The sequence below is a fragment of the Lissotriton helveticus genome, chromosome 1_1 (assembly GCF_964261635.1).
Source record: "Lissotriton helveticus chromosome 1_1, aLisHel1.1, whole genome shotgun sequence".
In the NCBI taxonomy this organism is placed as follows: domain Eukaryota; kingdom Metazoa; phylum Chordata; class Amphibia; order Caudata; family Salamandridae; genus Lissotriton; species Lissotriton helveticus.
Genome location: NC_136057.1, coordinates 1627485602 through 1627510965, shown reverse-complemented (window position 1 = coordinate 1627510965; position 25364 = coordinate 1627485602). Strand labels below are relative to the sequence as shown.

At 48.5% G+C, this 25364-nt stretch overlaps 1 protein-coding gene across 2 annotated transcripts in view; it reads left to right on the top strand.

Moving 5' to 3' along the window:
* The window catches only part of LOC144829387 (uncharacterized), an 815409-nt gene that overhangs the window by 249940 nt on the left and 540105 nt on the right, over positions 1 to 25364 (top strand). The gene's annotated exons all lie outside the window — the stretch shown is intronic.

The following is a 25364-nucleotide window of genomic DNA, read 5'->3' as shown; positions in this document are numbered from 1 at the left end:
CGTTCCTAATACTCTTTTATAACCACCCCCCATCCCCCCCCCCCACCCCACACTCCTCTAATGCGTCTTATCTGCCCACTTGGTGGTATTGCAGACAGTACTGAAAATTTAATTTTGAAATCAGCAGGGTGATGTACCTATGGATTATCCAATCCACAAATGGTGTTTTCAGCAAACTTGAAAGATAACTTCTCTTGTTTTTTTTTATGTGTAACATAATTCCGTGAATAATTGCTGCTTTGTAAGGTTGTAAGGGGAAAATAGAATTGTGGCATTATGACACCATGGTACGTGTCCAGAACGCAGTGTTTGTGGTGTCCAGCTCAATAGTACCATAGACTTAAGCTGTGACTGCCCATGACGTGACTCATGAAATTGAGCCGTACCGGTGCAGATGGCTAGATTTCCAGCGGCGTGTATTAATATTGCGACTTGCCAAAAATTATAGATCCATAACGACCCTGGGAATTTATTTGTGCAGCATCACAAAGTCTAATAATTTTATGAAGTGCTACCACAACACAGATTTAAAAACAATAAATAATTTCTATACAATTGGCTCCTCTTCCCTGTCCTTGAGACAGTTTGAATAAGAAAAGGTTTCCTTTTTGCCTCAGTCCTGATAAGGCCCAAAACATATGGGCTGAAACGCGTGGACTCCACAATCTGGAGAAGCCCTGCAAAAGTTTAAATGAATTGAACAGAAACTATTACACATCCCTATTCAGATAGAGGGTTTTAAAAAGTTTTCCTCGGTTGTGTATTACCTTTTAGGGCTTTCTCCTTCTTTTTACAGATTGTTACTATTAATCATTGTTTGGAATTTTTTTCTTGCATCCGTAATATCAAATAAGGGTAACGAGGAATGATGTCTTTGTTCAGATATATGTGTTGTTTTTGTTCTTTTTTGTATATATAATTTGTGTATATATAATTATTTGCATTGTCCTATTCAAAACAAGTATGTATACAAATATTCGTTTTGGACTGCTCTTAAGAGTTTTTCTTTAGTAAAATAAGTAATTGGACATTAACTTAAGTCCTTGTAACTTCAATTCTCCCTCCAGAAATAACTTCCTTTTTGATCTATCCTTCTGCATCATTGTTGTTTTCCCATGGTATCCAGACCTGTTTTGTACGTGGTCTATTGCGGATGACACCATGTTCCCCAAAGAGTATATTCTAGAGGACAAGGTAGTCCTATCTCTATCAACCACTGCTAGAGCTTTTTCTATATTGGCCCTGTCGATTTAACTTGGCAGCTTGATTCTGAAAGACTTTCCATATTTCATTGATTATTTGATACAAGAAGCATTTTTTATGTGGTTTCTGAGGACCAAATTAAAAGTCCCGGAGTTCCAGGTCTTCAGATAAAAGGGCCAAGTGTACAGGTCCTTAGCCCATCAAGGCACATCTTCCCAATACTGTAGGTTGTCATCACCCCTAAGTGTTCAGACTGTACATACCGCATGCCAGGTCTACTTATTTAAGAACCTTTGATGTGATCTGGGAATCGTGCCTGACATCGGTTTGTGTCTAGTGGCCAAACTAACCATCCCTTCCAGTTGGGTTCTGATGAATTGTATGTGCCATTACGTAGCATAGTATCTAATGCATCCTTAGTGTATTTTGTAAACTGCTGCCAATTTTCAAAGCATTTGAATGTGAAAATGTGTGGTGTGTTCAAATCTCATCTTAGCTAATCAAAGAAATGTCATTTGTTGCCCAGTTTTGTATAGGAAAATCATTTGTTGCGATATCAAGCATGTTCTAAATAAGTCCTCAGTTCTATGAACCTGTCAATCTTTTGCGCCCCAAATTGATTTCACATCTGTAGTGTCCCTCAAAAAGTCTAAACCTGCTATAGACAGCTGGGAAAGAAAGGAAGCAGACTAAATCAGCTTGGTGTCAGTCAGTATATATTTTTTTGCCGGTGAAGGCGCAAGCCTATAGTAATAAGGAGGCGGGGTCAGATGTATAACACCCACAAAAATAAGCAACTTCCGTGCAAATGTATTTGAACTACCGCATAGTGTAGGGCAATGTTCTAATTGTGTGTAATTGAAAACCACACATGGAATGCTTGCTTTAGGGAGAAAATAATGACCGTGAAGTTGAGAACAAAACATTTCATCATAATTACACACAGTATAATGCTCTAGGTCTTCTACCCTTTCATGCCCTGTATCAATGTCCCAATCGCCAGAAACAGTACTTTGGTAATGACATAATTCAAGGACATTTTAAACTACTAAGGAATTTTTAAATGTTCATTGGGGCCATGTATATCATACGATACCTGATCCCAAATAATCTCGTCAGGAACTGGAACAGCTGAAATGTTCACCAGGGAGAGGCCTCTTTGTCGGTGCGATGACAAATGTGGCTTCAGAACAAAGTTCACCAGTTGTTCTGTAGAGCGTAATGGGAGGTAGGGTCTAATTGGTAGTAGGAAAAAGACCGTCCCAAAACCAATTCAAAACAAAAGGAACAGTAATGATATTGTAACCCAAAGTTGAAGCCATGGAAAAACAAAATGTCCTTCTTTTTTTTTTTTTTTTTTTTTTTTTTTTTTTTAAATATTTATTCATTATTTCTTGTAGTTATTTCTCCCGAATAAATAGAATGTGCTCTAGATTTCTCTGGGGATATCATCGGGCTCGGAGAGCGTTAGCAAAATGTGTGTTACCCCGAGAAAGAGGAGGCTGGAGTATTCCGAATTTTCAATTTTATCATTGGGTAGTGATTCTGCAACATATGGGTGTACTAATTCTCCCTGATGATCCGAGTGAGGATTTTGCCTCACCTTCTATTTACGAGATGCTTTTAGGCGCCGAGGCTAAGCAATGCTTAAACCAGATTATTGAGCCCAGCTACTATAAAAAAAAAACTAAATTTAAGACCATTTATTCAGCTTATGTCATATGGAGGACAATAAAAAAGAGATTTAGAATTGGCCCTAATATAAACATTTATACTCCATTGCAGAAAAGCCCTTTTCTTCCAGAACTATTTAGAGATGGGGTAATGCAAAGATGGTATAATTTAGGGATTCAGAATTTTGGCGATCTGATTCAAGGGTATGATTTTGTTTCATTTGATTATCTAAAGAAGGAGTATCATATGCATCAGGCTGACTTTTTTAAATATCTTCAGTTACGAAGTTTTTGTGGTCAGAAACTTGCAAAACAAATGATATTGCTGGGAAAAATTGAGATAGTTGAAGCCATAAAGGGACATCATAAAATAGGACCTTTATATCAGTTGCTTTTGGAGAAGGTGGAGGACGATTTAGAGGACAGGGCACTTAAATGGCAAAACAAGCTGAATCTTGAACAAGTCGATCTAGATAGGAGCATAGAGATTGCGGTGAACGTGTTACTTAACGGGTCAATGATTAGCCAACATTTTATGTCTGTTTTTGAATTATATTATACACCTGGCAAATTGGCTAAATGGAACTCAATGCGTTGGACAAATTGTAGCCGCTGTAATTTACATGCAGCAGAAGCCACCCATATGTTTTATAGATGTCCTAGGTTGACTCAATTCATTACAGACATTGAGGGTTTTCTGAGAAGTAGTTCGAGTATTCCTGTTAAATTAACAGCTTCTATGGTTATTTTTGTGTGTGATGAGGGTGCGATATTTCAGGGTTCTGCATTCGAGGAAGGATTCATTTTTGTATGTATGGCGGTATAACGCTCCTGCATCACATCCCAATAGCTGGACGAAGCCCCACCAAATTTCATTACGTGGCAAACTAAATTGTTGTCTATGTACCATCTTGAGATAGCTCTATATAAAATTAAGGGCATTAAGAAGAAAGCGTATGGGCTTAAAATATGGTCTCCGCTGACTAATTGGCTGGGTTAGTAAGGAAAATGTGACGAATTAAATGTATATGGTTCTTGTTTTACGGTATAATTTTTTCCTGTCCTTCAAATGCTATTTCTCTAAGAATTTATGATTTGATGTAACACAAAAGACACTGTTTGAATGCTCATTGGTATTATGGCAAAAAATATCTCTGTTCTTTACTGTTTGTAAGCTGTCAAAAAAATCAATAAATAAATTTTTTTAAAAAGTCCTCTTCAGCCAAAGATAGACATGCACTTTAATCCTGAATGTAAGAGGTGGCGGTGGGTCAGATGAATCCAAAGAGAAGTCATCAAAGTAGATAAAGTAGCCAGAGGCAGTCAAATCTATTTTTGGCAGCTCAGCAGGTTTTGTAGTACTGGGAGTGGACTAGATCTGTGGTACATTCATGCGTAGATTGTGTTCCTTTAAGGTTTCCAAATTGAAATCTGTGTTTCTGTACTAGTTGATTGTACAATTGTCATAATCATAGCAACAGTTAGCAGGTATACTTCGTTGTTGTTGATTATTGTTCCTTGTTGGATAGAGGAAACGACATTAGTTATTAAGGTTTCCATTTGAACTTCCTGTATTGTAGTGGGAGGAGGCAGGTAGTTACCCAGGAGCCCACATGGCTTACTATGGACAATCTGCCTCCTGGTGTGACTTGATCAGATCAATGGAGACAAATATTTTTTCTTTGCGGCCAGCAAGGGATGGAAGAAGTACAGTTCTGGTACCTTCAACAGTCAAGACCAGTACAGGCTCTCTGTAAGATGGCCCAAATTCTTTCATGTCCACATTTTATCCCTGACCCGCGTGCTGGCACTTCCTCAGTGGCAGTGCGTTTTATTTGGACATTGCTATGTTCATCCCAGAAGCTGTTCAGCTGAAAGACTTTGACACAACAACCCCTCGACAACCCACCTCGAACTACTCAGAAAGAAACGTAGGAAATATAATAAGCACATCGCGCACGAAAAATCCTCCTTTTTTTTCCGACTCACTGAATAAGGCGAAAGCCGCCCTAAAGAACTCTTCAACATTATCAGACAACAAACATCCAACACAAAACGTGCTGCAATTCCGGCCTCCAAAGACCTATGTAAAATATTTGCCAATTTCTTCAGCGAAAAAATACTAAAGATTGAGCTCTCACTGATGGGCCACTCGCTTCCCTCAAAGGCAGGCCCGCTACTCATCAAAGAAGATGCAAACCCACCTAGCCAACCAACCAATAACTGGCTAACCTTTACACCCACTACTGAAACGGAAATTATTGAACTAACCACCGGATCCAAACCCTCATCGCACCTTGAAGATCCCCTCCCCGCTCAACTGGCAAAACAGCTCAAACACTCATTAGCCCCTATCTGGACCGAGATTATAAACAGCTCCCTGGAAATAGGAATCATACCGACTGCCTCAAAATAGGCCAGGTAACACCATTAGTAAGAGAGGCTGGTGCTGACCCTAACAATCCCAATAACTACAGGCATGTCTCCAATCTTCCTTTCCTAGCAAAATTACTAGAAAAATGTGTTCTCCGTCAACTCACCCACCACATGGACATCAACCACCTCCTTGACCTGCACCAATCAGGCTTCAGAAAAGGATATAGCACAGAGACTGCCATCTTAAATGTCATCGATGATGTGCACAAATCACTGGACAAGAACCGCTGCTGTCTACTCATACTCCTTGACCTTTCGGCAGCTTTTGACACGGTCGACTACAAACTACTCATTAACACTCTCCAAGAAAGGGTAGGAGCAAATGGGGTGGTCTCACAGAGGTTCACCTCCTTCCTACAAAACCGCTTCCAAAGAATAAAAATAGGAAGCTCCACGTCCGACCTACACCCTATAATCAGAGGTGTTCCCCAAGGCTCAGTTCTTTCACCCGCATTGTTCAACATCTACATGGAGCCACTCACCATCATCCTCAAAAAAACCAACATTCCCTTCCACCTCTATGCCGACGACACCCAGATCTACCTAGAAACCCCCTCCATAGCGGACATGCAAAGACTAAACATCACCCTAAGAGAAGTATAAAAATGGTTGTCCCTTAACCATCTGAAACTAAATCAAGACGAAACGGAAAACCTTCTCATAGCCAGCAAGGAAAAGACACCCCAAATCACGGAATGGATAAAATCTATTGATGCTCTCGACTGCACTCTCATCCCAGCCGACTCAGTGAAGTCATTGGGTATCACTCTAGACCCAACTTGGATAATTTCAAACACATCAAGAACACCGCAAGAGGTGCCTTCTTCAACTTAAAGCTACTGAGCAAAATCAAACCCTTCATCCCACAAACAGACCTTAAGCAAGCCACGCAATCCCTTGTTCTATCCAGATTAGACTATGGGATCACCACCCTCACAGGCACGGCTAAACTTCACCTTGCTCCGCTCAGAACACTAAATGCAGCAGCCAGAATGGTGTCGGGATAAAGAAATACGAACACATCACCCCCGCGCTAAAAGAGCTTAAGTGGCTCCCAGTAGAAATGCGGGCCAATTTCAGAACTGCTTGCCTCACACACAAAGCTCTGCACCCTGGCAAACCCACCTATCTAGCTGCCAAACTCAAAAAAGCTGGACAGACAAGAAACCTCAGAAGCACCAACTCTCTGCTACTCATCCCTCTGAAAACCTGCAAACAAAAGACCCTATCTAGGTCCTTCACCGGAAATGCACCCAAAATCTAGAATGCCATCCCCATACATATTAGGACGAACTCTTCCTACAAAGCTTTCAAGAGCCAGCTCAAAGCGCTCTTCCTCAATCGAGTCCTCACAAAGTGACAACGGCCTTGCTTTAATTTCCTACCTCAAGACAGAAGACCCAGCAATTACGTTAAGTTCACTCTGAACACTACTCCCCCCTACTCGCACATCAAACTTTCAACTCAGCAGCGATTACTACTAGACGTTTACTGATTAATGAACCTCCTTTGATTCACTGTTTACCTAGACACTCTTTGTGTACTAAACTGTTATGAACAAATGTTGTAAAGCGCTCCGATACCTCCGGGTCTGGCTAACGCTATATAAAACTCCAAAAATAAAAAATAAATAAATTTCCGTTGCCACTGTGCGGGTATTGAGGTTTGGGTCCCACATCTTTACTCCAAAAAGGATGTCCTAGGGTGTCCGACCATGCAGGGATTTTTTAGGCAGGTTGTTGAGTCCCCTCTGGACCCCATATAAGTGATGTACCCAACTGCGAACTGAGCCTAATACCCTCTCTGATAAAGACTGCTTTCCTTCACATTTTTTCCTTTCCACAACTGAATTTCCCTCAGAATGGTATGGTGAGGAGAACGCAGGGTCACACCCAAACTTCTCTCCTATGGCCTCTGTGTAAGCCCTAGAGCTAAATGCCGGTCCGTGGTTGGAATGTATTATGCCTACTACGTATATCCAAATGAAGAATCGCAGATCCTTTAAAACATTTCAGGCGCCAGTCGACTGCTGTGGCCATACCCATAGGAATTGAGAGAAGGAATCTACTTCTTCCAAGATATACTTGTAAGCCATACTTGTAAGCCCAATCTGATTTCAAAGGGCCAAATTGATACAAATCGACACAATCCAGATGCTTGCTTTGAAATCAAGAGGGTTCTGTGGTGTATGCACCACGGTGAAACCCTTCATTTGCTTGCAGATGTCACATTTAAGGAGAAAACCTTTGGTCTGTTTGTAAGACTGGGCCATCAGTAACATTGCTGCAGTAATGGCATTCTATCTGCCACCCCTGCTTGAGCAGATGCCAGACCCTCATGTGCAGCTAGTATTAAACCCATCCTACGATCAGTGTTTGGTATTACTCTATCCCCCACTCTCGGAATGTTAGCATACAGAATGGTATGTGCATCTAACTTATAGGAGTTCTTGAGTGGAAAGCCTTTCAGCAAGTGGATGTCATTATGAGCAGCATTGACAGCCACCATGATATGTCTGTCTATCCTCATACATGGCAAAACCATAGGGGATGTTGGACGAAGTGTTGAACAATGCAAGCACTCACCCCAGTCAACTGATCTGGATTTAATCCATCATCATTCTTTAGCTCACTCCGCCACCCCAGTTCAGACATGGCCATATGCAAATCAGTCTGACCCTGTGCCTCATGGGAACAGTCCAGCCCGAACTGCCAAGCCATGTCTTCCCTGGACAGGAAACAAGCATTCTGGGACCGGTTTCTGGCTAATCAGCCATCATCAGCCAGGCTAGCTTGAATCCAGTGGCAAAGTGAGCAAGGGACCCACGTCTGGGCATACCCTGCCAACTTAGGGCAAACAAAGCAAAACCAAAGGGGATGATGGACGGAGTGTTGAACAATGCAAGCACTCACCCCCAGTCAAGCTAGCCTGGCTGATGATGGCTGATTAGCCAGAAACCGGTTACCAGGATGCTTGTTTCCGGTCCAGGGAAAGCATGGCTTGGCATTTTGGGCTGGACTGTTCCCAAGAGGCACAGATTCAGACTGATTTGCATATGGCCATGTCTGAACTGGGGTGGCGGAGTGAGCTAAATAATGATGATGGATTAAACCCAGATCAGTTGACTGGGGGGGTGCTTTCATTGTTCAACACTCCATCCATCATCCCCTTTGGTTTTGCTATCCACATACTTGAACAAGTAATTGCAGCAACTGCAGTGGCGCAAACTGTTGCTTCTTTACAGCTTCATCAGCTATGGAATTCCCTGCTACATGAACGCAGGCACATTGATGACTCAATGTATGTATTACATGAGTCTGTGGCAAACATACTTTCAGCTTTCCTACTTGTTCCAAAAGCCTTTTATGCTCGATTGTGCACCCTTCGGAATCTCTGAACCCATCTGGCTCCAGTAGAGTTGATATTAATTGAAAGACTGGACACAATAAATCGAATCGCACACTAGAAGTGTGGGGAATCTAGGATCTGTAGTCTCCAATGCCAGAATTAGAGACTTTAGTTCAGTCAACTGTGCCATGCAGTCACCTTGTGACTGTGTGTAGGTTTTTTCAGGATGGAATTCTCAATTCTGCATGCGCCCTTTCACAGTTCCACACGCTGCTGGGTTTGGTGCTTAGTTCCAAAGGAAGACTGGCAGTACCATCAAGTGTATATGATGTAATCATATTGTTCTAGAGTCATGATTTCATTAGGCAGAGGATATTCTGGTTCATACTGCAGAAAAGCTTGTGTTTGTAATGTAGAAACAAATATGTAATCTACATCTATTGCGGTGAGTGAGTTAGCCCATTGTATCCATCGCAGATGTAATGCTTTAAAGTTTGGAACAATTGCTCTGGTGACTTCCTCTAAGGTCGATACCAGAGTCACAACAATAATGTGTTTTCCCTGAGATAGCCCTTGCTCTCTCACCTCAGTAGTTTGTATTGCTGTCAGTATTTTTTCTGTAGTTGCAAAACTCATTTCAGCATTGGTGTATAAATGTGATTGATATGCAATCGGTAGGTCACCTTCATTGAACGTAATATAGGTATACCCCAGTATCCCAGTGAGGATGTGGATCACCAAGTTTGTTGTATTTATATGTGTGTGTAAGTGTTTTGAAGCAATCATGTCAGCGTTTACAGAACGTTCTGCATAATCTGGAATGTATGTTCTGCCAAAATTTAGAAATCCCAAAAAGGATTGTAGAATTTTAAAGGTATTTGTAGGTTGAAGTAGTGTGCACTCTAAGAAGTGTCACAAGGCTTTTACCTTCACTTCATGAACACCATCCCAGAAAAAGAATATTGAGGTGGGCATTTTTCTTTTTAATTGTTATTTATTTCTTTTTATTAAATTTGTAGCCCATGTGAGAAAATCCCAGAATTACGCAGTATACTGTTGTCCAGTGTTTCATCAGGCTATCATCTGTTAGATAAGTTATCAAGTTATCGGCATTGGACAATGCCTGGTCTTCAGAGAATTTTACTAGCTCTGTTACACTGGCTGAAAACAGCCTGGGGCTATTCTTCTACCCTTGGGGTAGTCGACAGAATTAAAGTTTAAAGCTCTGTGTAGAAAATGCAGTCTAATCAAATCAAATCAAAATAAGCTTTATTCGGTTTCTTTTGTTTGAAACCATAAAAGCAGCAAATGAAAATACATACATGTATAAATGACTCAGCAGATTATATACAAAATGAGAAAGATCCAACTATTAAAAGCAACTAAAATCAAATTGACAGTGTACGTGCAAAAACGAAAAAGGGTAGATGGTTAGTGGCACAAAGTTCTTAGAAACCCCTTTCACCAAGAGTTGTGGTTCAATGTCATTTGCATTTTGGGCGAATTGAGTCGGGGGCCAGGATAAAAATCATACAGGTCCCAGATGCAAATGGGGCCATCTCCCTCTTTAGGCAGAGAAGATCGCAAATAGGGGACAATGTTCATACTCTTAAATTTAATTAAAATCAAGTCGCCCGGGATATCTTTGGGCGACGTGCCTAGCCACCCCACCCTCCTGACACTCAGGATTCCACCATCTAAAACAGATGGCAATGGTCTGTTTTGTTGTAGCCAGGACATGGTTTTGTGTAACAGGTCTTGGTGAGTTTCAAATTTCAACCTTGATGCAGGAACCCCAGAGAGAACGGCCACATAGGGGGCGGCTTCTGGAGGTAAGTTAATCCGGAGTGCGGTCCTGGGAACTCCATGGGGTACAGGTACAGAGTTAAAAGTGATATTCCGGCTTATTGGATTGGGTATAGACATAAGGGGTTCAGGAGTTTGAGCTATCGTACTTGTCGTAGGCTTAAGCTTTTCATTTTTGCTGGGAAAAATGGGGTGGATGGGTGTAGCAGTTTTTTCAGTTGGAGTATAGGTCCTTAGTATAGTTTTTTCAATACAGGTCAACCTGTCTCCCAGGGCGTCGATTTCTGTGACCAGTGGTGATAATGCAGATATTAACAGTTACTCTATCTGGGCCAGTAAGGTCAATTGAAGTGGTGATACAGGGTCAGGTATTGTGTTCACGGTCTCAATCGGCAATAATAGAGGTGGATTGAAAGGAGATCATGAGGGGCTAGTGCACATTTTATCGGGATTAGGTGAATTCCCAGCGTCATTGTCTTTTTCCGCATCAGGATCTCTACCCACTGTGGGGGGGGTAGACACATCCTGGGCGTAGTTCGTGCCACACAAGGCATTCAACTCCTCCCAGATGGACATGTTGAGGGGAAATCAAAGAAAGGGTGCAATGAGAGTTCAATAACAAGGATAAATAAAACAAAACAACCCGATACCTCCTCCTTCGTTAGAGCCAAATGGGGAGGCCCGTCCCGGCCTCCTCGTGCCTCTGAGGGCCACAGAGGGCCTGCCCTTGTCCCAGGCTTCTCCCGGCGTCACCCGCACGCGTCCCGCGACGCGGAGGGAGCAACTCCAACTAAGTAGCGCCTCCGGGCGCGATGTGGGCGGGAATCAGGAAGTCCTCGCAAAGCTCGCTGGGAGCTGTAGTCCCCCGGCCGCGGTGATCTGGAATGCGGCGGCGGGGTGACCTACAGCGTTAACCCCCCAGGAGCGTCCTGCCACAAGGTAAGTGTCCGCACCTTTGCCCCGCCGGAAAATGCCCCCCGCAAATGCAGTCAAATATCTGCTTCCAAGTGTTATATTCTGGCAAAAAAATCAATTTGTGATATCTAGTGTTGCTTTGCATTTCGTCCGCACTATTTTGTTCATTAGTGCAGGACTATGTGCATTTTGTACTGCAAATGTGCTAGTAGCTGTGCACACACGTATCTGTAGTCTAATACTAGACCATATGCATGATTTAGGTTTCATCAGGGGGAAACACGGGATTATTCATTGATGAGGTGCCAGTTTCTATTATACCTTGGCATTCAAGTTGTGTTGGAGGATTTCCCTAACCTGTTTTTTAGGTCCATTCTTAATTGGGTATTGTCTCTGAGGTTGTGGGGTTGTTCTCCGTGGTATCTCATGGTAAGAAGAACCGTTATCCCACCCCACATGGCTGTGATATAATGCAGCAGTTAGAGTTAGCGCCCACTCCTCGGCATATGAGTGTTTAATTGATTCTGGAAAGCGGTCAGAAAAAGCAGGTGAAATTACCATTTCTCTGTTTGAGCACTACATTATAAAGTCTGGTGATCAATCCTTTTCACATCAAAAAACTAGAACCTAGCTATGTCAAGGAGATGAACGGTCCACTGGGGAAAACAGAGTTTTCTTATGAAACCCTCATCCACCAAAATTACCCGTTGCTGGCATGCTTTATCGGCAGGTCAATCCCATTACGCTACGGAGGTGGGCGTGCTGCGACCTACAGACTACGAGGGAGCCCTTTCAAGATTATACAGTGATAAAGGAGATGGTGATAAAAATATGAGTGAAGAGGGGGTTTCAATGCTAAAATGAAGAGAAAAAATACCTGGCTAGTAGGTGTAACCTTTTTATTCTGGCTTCTAGCTGGTATGATTAAAAACATTGGGGGGGGGGGGGAAGAGATAGGATAGCATGATATTATGTGCCTGCTTTCCTACATGGTCGACATGCTTCAACCAATACCCGTATTGGCTTTTCATCAGGACCTAGTGGAACTAACTCCCTGGTACCACTCCTGCTGTATTACGTAGAAGGCACACTCATTGCATGCTAAGGAATTAGTGCATGTACATTTATCACCTACTTGGTGATTACTATCCGTATTTCTGTGGAGATATAACGAAGAGTTAGACTGTACAGCACTATGGCCGTACACATATTCCTTCTGTGTCCTACATATCCATCTCATTGTCATTAGCACCTCTGGGTGAAGGAAAATGTGAGATAAAAACATCATGAGTGGACACATCTAGTGTAACCCAAATGGAAATTTGTAATCCAGCAAAACAAATTCGTGGTTTTAAAACCTCACAAACCTATACCAATGTAAAAAGCACTTTACACACACATATATTACGATAAAAAACACACCACATACATATAAGATGCTAGAATTGTGCATTATGGTTCTACGAGGGAGGGAAGCCTGTAGTCACACACTAATGAGAAAGTGGGTTGCATTAATCAATATTGTCCATAGGGGAGATTTTTGTTAAATCTGCATATGCCCAAAGCAAGAGAAAACAATTAAGGCAAACAGGTGGCATGTGCTGTGCGAACTACTCCAAGGCTCAGCCTCTGCCTTGCAACCTACTTGGTGCACGGCCGGGTACCGCATATTACTGATGCAGTGACCGCCGGATGATTAAGACTAGTTTGAAGCTTGGGATGTTGCATCCTCGTGCTCCAAAAAAGGCTAGACTACTGACAATACGAAGATGGCGGTCGTTCATGGAGCATCCACTAGGTTCCATTAGAGTATAAAAAGATATGTGGAAGTCCTGTTTTCAATACACGGAATTTCTTTTCTTGGAATAGATTATATATTTATATACTTAATTAAAGATAGAGGGTTGGAGGGAGGTATGTTACAAAAGTGAAAACCATGAAATTATGGGCATTTAATAGGGATCAGGTTCAGTGCTCCCTTATCTCCAACTGATATATTTAGTAGACTTGCATAAGTTAATGGTGTAAAATTAGCTGAATAGTCCACTTAGGTGAGAGAAAGGTGCATTATGCCAAAACTGGTTTTACTTTCCTGGGGCAGTAATCCTCTAATAAATTGATTCCATGGGATATTATAGTTCAGGCCCTCTATGTCTTGAGTCTAAAAACATAGCCGTGTTCTCTTTCGAACAATTTCGGTTCAGAATTCACTGTGTCCTTGATGTCCTCAAGGATAACCCATTGGTAATCCTGCACTGTGTGTTTTCTTTCCATGTAATGGGTGGACGTCTTTGTGGTAGCCTGTCCACATCTCAAAGTGCTGCGGTTATGCTTGAGCACATCCCACTCCATGAAGGAACGGAATGGACCCGATGATGAAGCATGCCACCAACGGGTTACCCTGGTGGGTGATGGTTTTACTAGAAAACTGTTTTCTCCAGTGGAGAGTTAGGGGCCGATTAGGATGGCGGACGGAAATGGGTACTGTCCGCCATGGTGGGGGAAATTTTACTCCCGGCAGCGCCGCGGAGAAACCGCGGTTGGGATTAGGATATTCATGTCACGAAACTCCGACCGCGGCGGACGGAACACAACCAACACCGTCCGCGGTGGACGGAACACAACCAAGTCCGTCCGCGGCGGACGGAGTCCAATGAACAACCACTGCCGCGGACGGAAATGACCGCGGAAAATAAAACATGTACCGCCATCCCTGAGAATACTCCGTGGCCGCAATTAGGATAAATCCGCCCGTACAACGGAACTCACAGCCATCCACGTCCGCGGCGGAAACAATGCAACGAGAACCACAGCATCAGGGCGGAAGGCCAACACGCACAACATCCCTAGCGCCTAACAAATGTATGAAAGTGCACCGCAAGTCCTAAGCAAACATACGAACATTGACAAGGCCCCCCCCCCCAGCACAAGCCACCATGACACGTCCCAATTATCCAATAATGCACACAAGTCAACACGCCCACCTACCACCTGACTGCCAACAACCATCGAGACACGACTATAAAAAGACACCCCCACACAACCACAATCCCTTGCACCACAGCATTGCTGCCAGCAAGAGGGCCATTCGAGACACTGCTAACTCACATAAAATCACATAGAAGACACCCACCCACCACCCTACCACACAAACACCCACCACACAAATCCTACACATCACACACCACACACCTGCACCTCCCAACTCACTCAACTCACACACTGAGCACCACACACCATGGCACCCAAAAAAAACCCCAAATTCACGGAGACAGAGTTGCGGGTAATGGTAGATGAAATTATCCGTGTGGAGCCCAACATCTTCGGGGCCCAAGTCCAGCAGACGACCGTGGCGCAAAAGAACCACATGTGGGACAGGATCGTCACTCGTGTGAATGCGTCGGGGACTGTGCCGAGGACCAAGCACGACATTCAGAGGCGGTGGCATGACCTTAAGACCAGGGTCAAGGGCATCCGAGCGAAAAACCACGCCAGAGCCAATCTTACTGGCGGTGGCACACCCCCGGAGCCCATACCCTACACCGATTGGGAGGAGAAGGTGCTGGTGATACTACACCCAGAGAGCCTAGACGGCCTTGACGAAGGAGAAGAGACTGGTGAGTACAAACCAAGCACCACGATCAGCACGACATGGTCAGGCTCACACAACTGAGAAGAAACATCCCCCACGCCCCAACCCATGCACGTCGGACACCAACACACTAACATGTCCATGGCTCCCAACAGGCCCCCATGTTCACGGGGAGGGTGGTGGTGGTGGTGGCGGTGGTGGAGGGTGGGGTGTGTGAGAGGCCCAAACTACAACTCCCAACAGGCCCCCATGTGCACGGGGAGGGTGGCGGTGGTGGTGGAGGGTGGGGTGTGTGAGAGGCCCAAACTACAACTCCCAACAGGCCCCCATGTGCACGGGGAGGGTGGCGGTGGTGGAGGGTGGGGTGTGTGAGAGGCCCAAACTACAACTCCCAACAGGCCCCCATGTGCACGGGGAGGGTGGCGGTGGTGGAGGGTGGGGTGTGTGAGAGGCCCAAACTACAACTCCCAACAGGCCCCCATGTGCACGGGGAGGGTGGCGGTGGTGGAGGGTGGGGTGTGTGAGAGGCCCAAACTACAACTCCCAACAGGCCCCCATGTGCACGGGGAGGGTGGCGGTGGTGGTGGAGGGTGGGGTGTGTGAGAGGCCCAAACTACAACTCCCAACAGGCCCCCATGTGCACGGGGAGGGTGGCGGTGGTGGTGGAGGGTGGGGTGTGTGAGAGGCCCAAACTACAACTCCCAACAGGCCCCCATGTGCACGGGGAGGGTGGCGGTGGTGGTGGAGGGTGGGGTGTGTGCGACAGGAAACAGAAATGTCTACAAATCAATGTAACCATGTACTGTCCACATTACTGACCTGCTCGATCTTGTCCCTCAGGTGATCGTCAACTGACTGGGGAAAGCAGTACCCGGCCGCCAGCCTCGCCTCCCACACCTACAGGACTCTCTGCCGACGACGACACAGGCAGCTCCGGGGCGGAGGATGGAGCGGGACCAAGCACGCAGCCAGGGCCATCTGGCTCACAGGGACTCCCGGGACCGACCAACGTCGCATGTGTGACTCCCGCGGCACCCGTCTCTGTGATCTGCACAGTCCCCACCACCACCAGTACCACCACTACCACCACTACCACGAGCACCACGACTCCTGCCGGTGCCACCCAGCATGACCCAGCGCGCAACGCTGGTCCAACGGCCCCACACACAAGCAGGGTGAGTGGGCCACAAACACAGGCAACGGGACAACTGCCAATCAGGCGACCCACACACCGCCGGTCAGAGGAGGGACAGCTACCCGAGCCAGTGGCACAGTCCCTACAAGCTCTTGCCAGGTGCCAGGCCTCATACGACCGGTCCCAGGCAAACGCTGATCGTGTTCACGAGGACTCAGTGGACAACACCAACAGCCTGCGCGAGATCTCTGGCATCCTTGGCCAGATGTTGGTGATCATGGGCCAGCAGGCAACGATGTGGAGGGAATGGGTTGCCCGGAACAACCCCCCCCCCTCCTCCACCATGTGTGTCAGCGCCACCGCCACCGTCACCTCCGCCTCCCCCGTCGCCTCCGCCTCCGCCTCCACCGCCGCCACCACCACCTGAGCCCCTGGCGACGGATGTGGCCCATCACCAACCTGCCCTCCCAGCTGCCTCTGTACCACCTCCGAGACGGAGGGGGCGTCCGAGGCAGGAAGTTGCTGAGAGCAGTGTTGGAGCGCCAGGCACACGCTCCAAGAGGGGACGACCTTGACAATGCCACTGCCTGTGCCAGACATTCACCCTGCAAACCATCCTGTCCCACATAGACAATCATTGCCACTGGTCTGCTGGACTAGCCTGACACCCCCCAATGTGGTGTCAGCACGGACATTTCATCTGCCATTACCTACAACTCCAACTCCCTCCCTCCCACTTACTTGTATATATTCACCAGCACAAAAGCACAACCTGTCAATAAATTGCATTTACTCACACAATGATGTTTTGCCTCCATGTTTATTCACATGATTGCCATCAGATACAGACGTAAACAGGTACAGGGATCATAGTCGCACATGATCATGGCGCTGCGGGAGTGACCTAGAGAAAACCAGAGACAGCAAACACACGTCAGTAAAGAGATTCACACACATCACAACACAATGCACAGCAACATTACACAAACGACAACCATCACACAAGCATGGGATGGGAGCACACACATCATGGACACTCCTATGTCCAAAGACATGAAGACACACATGTGCAACCATCACAAACCACACCCAGCTGAATAACCCCATATCCACACAACACCAGATAACATACATGAGGCATTGTCAACCGCCACTAGAGGTAGATACTCACATTCAAGGGAAGTAGCGATCAATGAGCTGGCGCCTCTGGTCCACACCTTCCTCCTCACCACTATCCTCATCAGTCGACATGGGTGGGATGGGAGGCCGAGGAACTCCTTCGTCTTCAGGGTCCAACAGCAGTTCAATGTCATTGCGTACTGCCAGGTTGTGGAGCATGCAGCAGGCAATCACGATCTTGCATACTTTTCCTGGTGAGTAAGGCAGTGCCCCTCCGGTCTTATCGAGGCACCGAAACCTAGACTTCAGCAGTCCAAAGGTACGTTCGATGACTCTCCGTGTCCTTCCATGTGCCTCATTGTACCGCATTTCACCCGCCGTCCTCGGATTACGTAGGGGACTGAGGAGCCAGGGCCGGTTTGGGTAAGCCGAGTCGCCTATGTAGGGGGATGACAGAGACAAACATCAGAACAAGATATGGTGGGTACCCCATGCAACACAGAGATCACAAGAGTCCCCACTGCACACTCACCAACAAGCCACGCTTGACCGGGTGGCAGATTTGCCATGAGTCGTGGGACATTGCTGGTTCGCATGATGTGGGCGTCATGTGCGGATCCAGGAAATCTTGCACACACATGGGAGATGATGTTGCTCGCCAGGCACACCACCTGCACGTTCAGCGAATGAAAGTGTTTCCGATTCCTGAACACTTGTTCGCGTGCCCGTGGTGGAATGAGCGCGATGTGCGTGCCATCAATTGAGCCCACAACGTGAGGTATGTGGCCCAGTGCATAGAAACCAGCTTTGACAGCTGGCAACTCTTCCGGACGTGGGAAATGTATGTACTCATCCTTGTACAGCATCATAGCTGTTAACACATCCCGAAGAACCGTGCTGAACATTGCCTGTGACATACCCCCGGCACCTCCAACTGTATACTGAAATGTGCCAGTAGCGAAGAAATGTAGTACCGCCATGACCTTTGCAGTGGGTGTAAACGAGCCAGGATACGTTCTACGTGGCTGCAGATGAGGAGCCAATTGAGCCACAAGCTCCAGCAACCGACGTCGATCCAGCCTGAATTTCCGAATCACCTCCTCGTCTACCATATCCTCCAGCTGAGTGTATGGGCGATGCACATTTGGAGCCCTCCTGTGTGGGAGAGAGATGTAACTTAGGTCAACGTACAAACGACGCATACGTGTACAACTCCATCACATGTGTACCTTACTGACATAACTCCAGTCGTCACCCTAATGTATCGTAGACACATCACAGACACTCATGCAACTGCATGCACACAAACGATAAGTTTACACACGCCATGTCATCAAGCACAAATGCCACCACCAATGATGATGTGCATACGGTAATGACATGCATGGTGACAGAACGTATAAATCACATACACGGAATGCATGTGTACCACCACCACTGTAGTCACCTCGACACAACAATAAACCGACAACAGATGCATGAATTGGCCACACAGCCGTGATGTACTGTGTAGTTGTGAAGATGTAACAACGTCTGTAGGGTCAAACCCGACGTCAACACGTACGAATGCACATCTGTTGGCCATTGTGTGCCGACCGATGTCCATTGTATGGACACACATGCTATATTGTATGACATATGACCTTTCACAATCACGCTCACATCCCTCATGACGCAACTGCACACAACACATCACGGTGCAGCGTCTGACAAGATCACATATTTGGCGCCGCCATGGCGGTGCTCAACTTCCGCTACTTCCCAAAGGCAGAATGCGGCCTGCGTCCCTCTTCCCATTGGCTGCATGTGCAGGGACCGTGACGGGCACACATCGGCAACCGCACGTGCAAGCTTCAGGCACGGATGCTTCAGTTGCAACAATGTACTATCACTGGCGCCTCCATGGCGGGGCACGTACACAGCGGGGGAGGTGCAGGCCTATACACCCTGCAGATGTACTCAATGGACATGCCAGTTCATGACCCCCCTTACAGTCACCTTGCATCATCCACCGTACACCGGCCGGAGCGGCCGGCCCATGAACAACCGCCGTGCCCGGCCATGAACACAACCGCCATGGCCGTGCCCGGCCATGAACAACCGCCGTGCCCGGCCATGAACACAACCGCCATGGCCGTGCCCGGCCATGAACAACCGCCGTGCCCGGCCATGAACACAACCGCCATGGCCGTGCCCGGCCATGAACAACCGCCGGTCCCGGCCATGGCGGTTGTGTTCATGGCCGGGCACGGCGGATGTTCATGGCCGGGCACGGCCATGGCGGTTGTGTTCATGGCCGGGCACGGCGGTTGTTCATGGCCGGGCACGGCCATGGCGGTTGTGTTCATGGCCGGGCACGGCGGTTGTTCATGGCCGGGCACGGCCATGGCGGTTGTGTTCATGGCCGGGCACGGCGGTTGTTCATGGCCGGGCACGGCCATGGCGGTTGTGTTCATGGCCGGGCACGGCGGTTGTTCATGGCCGGGCACGGCCATGGCGGTTGTGTTCATGGCCGGGCACGGCGGTTGTTCATGGGCCGGCCGCTCCGGCCGGTGTACGGTGGATGATGCAAGGTGACTGTAAGGGGGGTCATGAACTGGCATGTCCATTGAGTACATCTGCAGGGTGTATAGGCCTGCACCTCCCCCGCTGTGTACGTGCCCCGCCATGGAGGCGCCAGTGATAGTACATTGTTGCAACTGAAGCATCCGTGCCTGAAGCTTGCACGTGCGGTTGCCGATGTGTGCCCGTCACGGTCCCTGCACATGCAGCCAATGGGAAGAGGGACGCTGGCCGCATACGGCCAATCGCAAGTAGCGGAAGCTGTGCACCGCAACAACAGGGCCAGTCATTGGCCCATTTCACGATCACGCTCCCAGGGCTGACCAATTGCTGGCGACGTATGCCACTGACACGTGCTGAGGGCCCTATATATGTGTCTTGGCCAACATGAAACTTCCTACCCTGGGGACCAGTGCTGCCTGTGACCATCACCTCGACCTGCTGCTGCTGCTGAGCTGACCACCGACTGCTGCCTGTGACCATCACCTCGACCTGCTGCTGCTGCTGAGCTGACCACCGACTGCTGCCTGTGACCATCACCTCGACCTGCTGCTGCTGCTGAGCTGACCACCGACTGCTGCTCTAGTGCCATACTCCGTGATCTTGCCATGTCGAGAGGCAAAGAGATCCGGTCTCGACCCTTCACCGCCGCGGAGCTTGATGTCCTCGTGGACGGTGTACTCCGCAACTATGGACGCCTCTACGGCGCACCGGGACGGGTGGTAAGTGCAGTGTGGGACATGTTGGTGTGCATGAGGGGGCCAAATGATCAGGCCTATTTATATCTTAGCTGTGTAGTGTGGGCTAGACATATGTTCCTGATTGTGCATGGCTGCTGACAGTAACGTCTTGCCCCTATGTGTGTGACAGGCCACCTGTCCACTGACTTAAACCCTTTTGTCTCCCATCATGGTAGGTCAAGCTGCACCTTCGCAAGGACCTGTGGAGGACCATAGCACGGGAAGTACGGGCATTGGGGGTGTGCAACAGACGACATACACACTGCCACAAACGCTGGGACGACATTTCCAGGCTGAGCAAGAATGTAGCGGAAGTAACACTGGGCCTGATTCCAAGGACGCCCCGTCTGGCCCGACGCTCCATGACCCCTCTCATGCACCGTATCATTGCAGTGACGCATCCTGAACTGGCCGAACGTCTGAGTGCCGATCAACAGCAAACTAGCGGTGAGCATACTGTCTGTGTAGGAAACTTGTGAGTGCTATGCATGTATTGGTGCACAGACACACCATTGAGTTCCGTGTTGCGTATGTATGCCTGTGATGGCATTTTGGTCCCATTGGGTGGTACTCATTTGACATCCAGGTCCGCCATGTTGACACGCCACTTGCTTAGTAGTTGAGTGTTAAAGCACATCCCCTAGTGGTCCATGTCCCCATGGCAGAAAATGTGAGGATGACTGGTAGGGGTGGGCCATGTGCAGGCTGAGGGCTCATGAACCTTTGTCTGCTATGTGATTTGGCTATCCTGTTCCTTCTGTACGTGAGTGTGCCCATGACTCACACATCTTTTCTGTGCATTTCAGCTTTGACAGAGGACACTCAGCCACAGACGGTGGAGAGTAGCCGAGGAAATGAGTCCGGCTCAGACTTCGCACACACGCAGACTGACACGGAGGAGGCCAGCGCCGGAGAGGGGGACAGGACCGTCCCTGAGGACTCGCATGTGGAGACACCATCGTCCTCCTCGTCGGACACTCTTGGTGAGCCTGCACTGTTGTCACAGACTGGGAGTGGGCACTCATCACCTTCTGTCGGAAGACAGCACACAGGGCCCACACTTCCGCCAACTGCACCATGTATTGTTCGTGGCCGAAGGAGTAGGGGGAGCAGAGTGGCGTTCGGTGCAGGCACCGCTGCCCCTGCCACGGTGAGCCAAAATGCACTGTGTGCTGAGGCCGTTGATCTGCTGCGACAGCTGTGTGTGGGTCAGACCAATATGACAAATGCTTTCCAGGATCATGATAGGAAGTTGGGGCAGGTGGTGGCATTCATGGAAGGGATGCATGGCGATCTTGCAGGTCTACACAGGACAGTGCAGTCATTGGCAAGCAGTGTGTCGTCTGCAATAGTACAGTCGAATGAACAGGGTGCTACTTCTGTTTCCCCATCTACACCGCTGGATGTCTCAGGGGGTAGTGATTATTCAGAGCAGGACTCAAATACAGGTTATTGCACTAGAAGCAGCGTCAGACAGCACGTCAGGGCACGCAGGGCACAGACCCCATCCCCTAGATCAGCTAAATCTGTTCACGTAGACGACGTCAGATGCACTGGAGTACACACACAGGATCCACAAGTGTTGTTGGGGGACATGCCTTCCGGAGCTACACAGGCATTCAACACGAAAGGTACTCCGAAGGCAAGGGATACTCACATGTCCATGGACTGTTCCTTGGACAAGGCCAGTCAGAAGACAAAGGCACCTACTGAGAGCAGGGAGACTCCCAAGAGCAGGCCCACAGCAGTGGATAGGAACACTCCCAAGGACAGTGAGAAGACTAAGGCACCTACTAAGAGCAGGGAGACCCCCAAGAGCAGGCCCACAGCAGTGGATAGGAACACTCCCAAGGACAGTGAGAAGACTAAGGCACCTACTAAGAGCAGGGAGACTCCCAAGAGCAGGCCCACATCAGTGGATAGGAACACTCCCAAGGACAGTGAGAAGACTAAGGCACCTACTGAGAGCAGGGAGACCCCCAAGAGCAGGCCCACAGCAGTGGATAGGAACACTCCCAAGGACAGTGAGAAGACTAAGGCACCTACTGAGAGCAGGGAGACCCCCAAGAGCAGGCCCACAGCAGTGGATAGGAACACTCCCAAGGACAGTGAGAAGACTAAGGCACCTACTGAGAGCAGGGAGACCCCCAAGAGCAGGCCCACAGCAGTGGATAGGAACACTCCCAAGGACAGTGAGAAGACTAAGGCACCTACTGAGAGCAGGGAGACCCCCAAGAGCAGGCCCACAGCAGTGGATAGGAACACTCCCAAGGACAGTGAGAAGACTAAGGCACCTACTAAGAGCAGGGAGACTCCCAAGAGCAGGCCCACAGCAGTGGATAGGAACACTCCCAAGGGCAGCGACACACACAGGGAGCAGGTGTCTGCTGGAGGCAGGTGCACCACAGACGACAAGTCTGCTGGCAGGAACAGGGCGGCGAGCAGGGCACAGGCTACATCCAGAGACAACACTCCACCTAAGGATAAGGCACATCCTACGGACAAGGCATCTAGCATGGACAATGGCGCAATCAAGGACAGGCATACTTCACCCCTGGCTGCACTGAGGCTGATGTTTTCTACTAAACGCCAAACTGATGTCTCCGCGGCGGAGTCCCCCCATACCTCCACTCCCATCCAGGCCAGTCAGAAGCAGAGGAGGGTGTCCCCTGTTGTTGCATCCCCCATTACACATCATTCCGAGTCCAGGCGGCAGGCACAGAGCAAACGACAAGCAGGCTCCAGCACGTCCCCCGAAACCAGATCCCCGGCAGCAGTTGCTCCACCTATACTGGGTGGTGATTCTTTGGAGTCCCCACCACTTGGCAGTCCTGTCCTGTCCAGGGTGCACTCACACCTCCCTAAGAAACGCAGACACACACCATTGACACCTGCAAACCCCGATTTGGCTCTAGGTGAGCTATCCCCAGCTCCCAGGCCCACCCTGCCTCCTGGCCCATACAGCCCTGTGGCTCATCATTTCAGTTGTCCCAGTGGCGCCGGTGCAGTTGACTCTCATGTATCAGATGGTGGCACAGTGTCAGTTGTGCCCTCTCCTGTTGCAGGTCCTGGCAGTGTATCTGGGTCTATGGCTCACGTGTCAGTTAGAAGATCTGTGGCTGTGTTGCACACTCCTGTTTCTGGTGCTGGCAGTCTGTCTGGGTCAGTGGCTCACGTGTCAGTGACTACATCTGTGGCTGTGTCTCACACTCCTGTTGCTGGTGCTGCCAGTGTGTCTGGGTCCGTGGCCCATGTGTGTGTCACTCGGGCTGTGGCTGTGTCTCACACTCCTGTTGCTGGTGCTGCCAGTGTGTCTGGGTCCGTGGCCCATGTGTGTGTCACTCGGGCTGTGGCTGTGTCTCACACTCCTGTTGCTGGTGCTGCCAGTGTGTCTGGGTCCGTGGCCCATGTGTGTGTCACTCGGGCTGTGGCTGTGTCTCACACTCCTGTTGCTGGTGCTGCCAGTGTGTCTGGGTCCGTGGCCCATGTGTGTGTCACTCGGGCTGTGGCTGTGTCTCACACTCCTGTTGCTGGTGCTGCCAGTGTGTCCGAGGCAGGTAGTTCACGCAGTCCCCCCTGATTCTGTGATGTGACGTGCTGTACACTTCACTCAAATGTTAATTCACATGGTGTGTCCATTGAGAACTGCGTGGCACTCTTGTGGTCCCTGTGACGGGTTGGTAGGGACACGTAGTTGTGCTGCCTCTGATGTACCTGCTCTGTAATGCACAATGCCCTGTTGATGCTCTGATACTGCATACTGGCCTCTCGTTACCTGCCTCTGATGTACCTGCTCTGTAATGCACAATGCCCTGTTGATGCTCTGATACTGCATACTGCCCTCTCGTTACCTGCCTCTGATGTACCTGCTCTGTAATGCACAATGCCCTGTTGATGCTCTGATACTGCATACTGGCCTCTCGTTACCTGCCTCTGATGTACCTGCTCTGTAATGCACAATGCCCTGTTGATGCTCTGATACTGCATGCTGCCCTCTCGTTACCTGCCTCTGATGTACCTGCTCTGTTGGCCACACTGCCCTGTTGCTGTTCTGATACTGCATTCTGCCCTCTCGTTACCTGCCTATGATGTACCTGCTCTGTACTCTACAATGCCCTGTTGATGCTCTGATACTGCATACTGCCCTCTCGTTACCTGCCTATGATGTACCTGCTCTGTACTCTACAATGCCCTGTTGATGCTCTGATACTGCATACTGGCCTCTCGTTACCTGCCTATGATGTACCTGCTCTGTAATGCACAATGCCCTGTTGATGCTCTGATACTGCATACTGCCCTCTCGTTACCTGCCTATGATGTACCTGCTCTGTACTCTACAATGCCCTGTTGATGCTCTGATACTGCATACTGCCCTCTCGTTACCTGCCTATGATGTACCTGCTCTGTACTCTACAATGCCCTGTTGATGCTCTGATACTGCATACTGGCCTCTCGTTACCTGCCTATGATGTACCTGCTCTGTAATGCACAATGCCCTGTTGATGCTCTGATACTGCATGCTGCCCTCTCGTTACCTGCCTCTGATGTACCTGCTCTGTTGGCCACACTGCCCTGTTGCTGTTCTGATACTGCATTCTGCCCTCTCATGTGCTGCCAGTGATGTGACTGTTCTGTGCAATGGACTGTTGATGCACTTGGCCCCTCTCACGTGCTGCCTCTGATGGAGCTGTTCTGTGCAATGGACTGTTGATGCACTTGGCCCCTCTCACGTGCTGCCTCTGATGGAGCTGTTCTGTGCAATGGACTGTTGATGCACTTGGCCCCTCTCACGTGCTGCCTCTGATGGAGCTGTTCTGTGCAATGGACTGTTGATG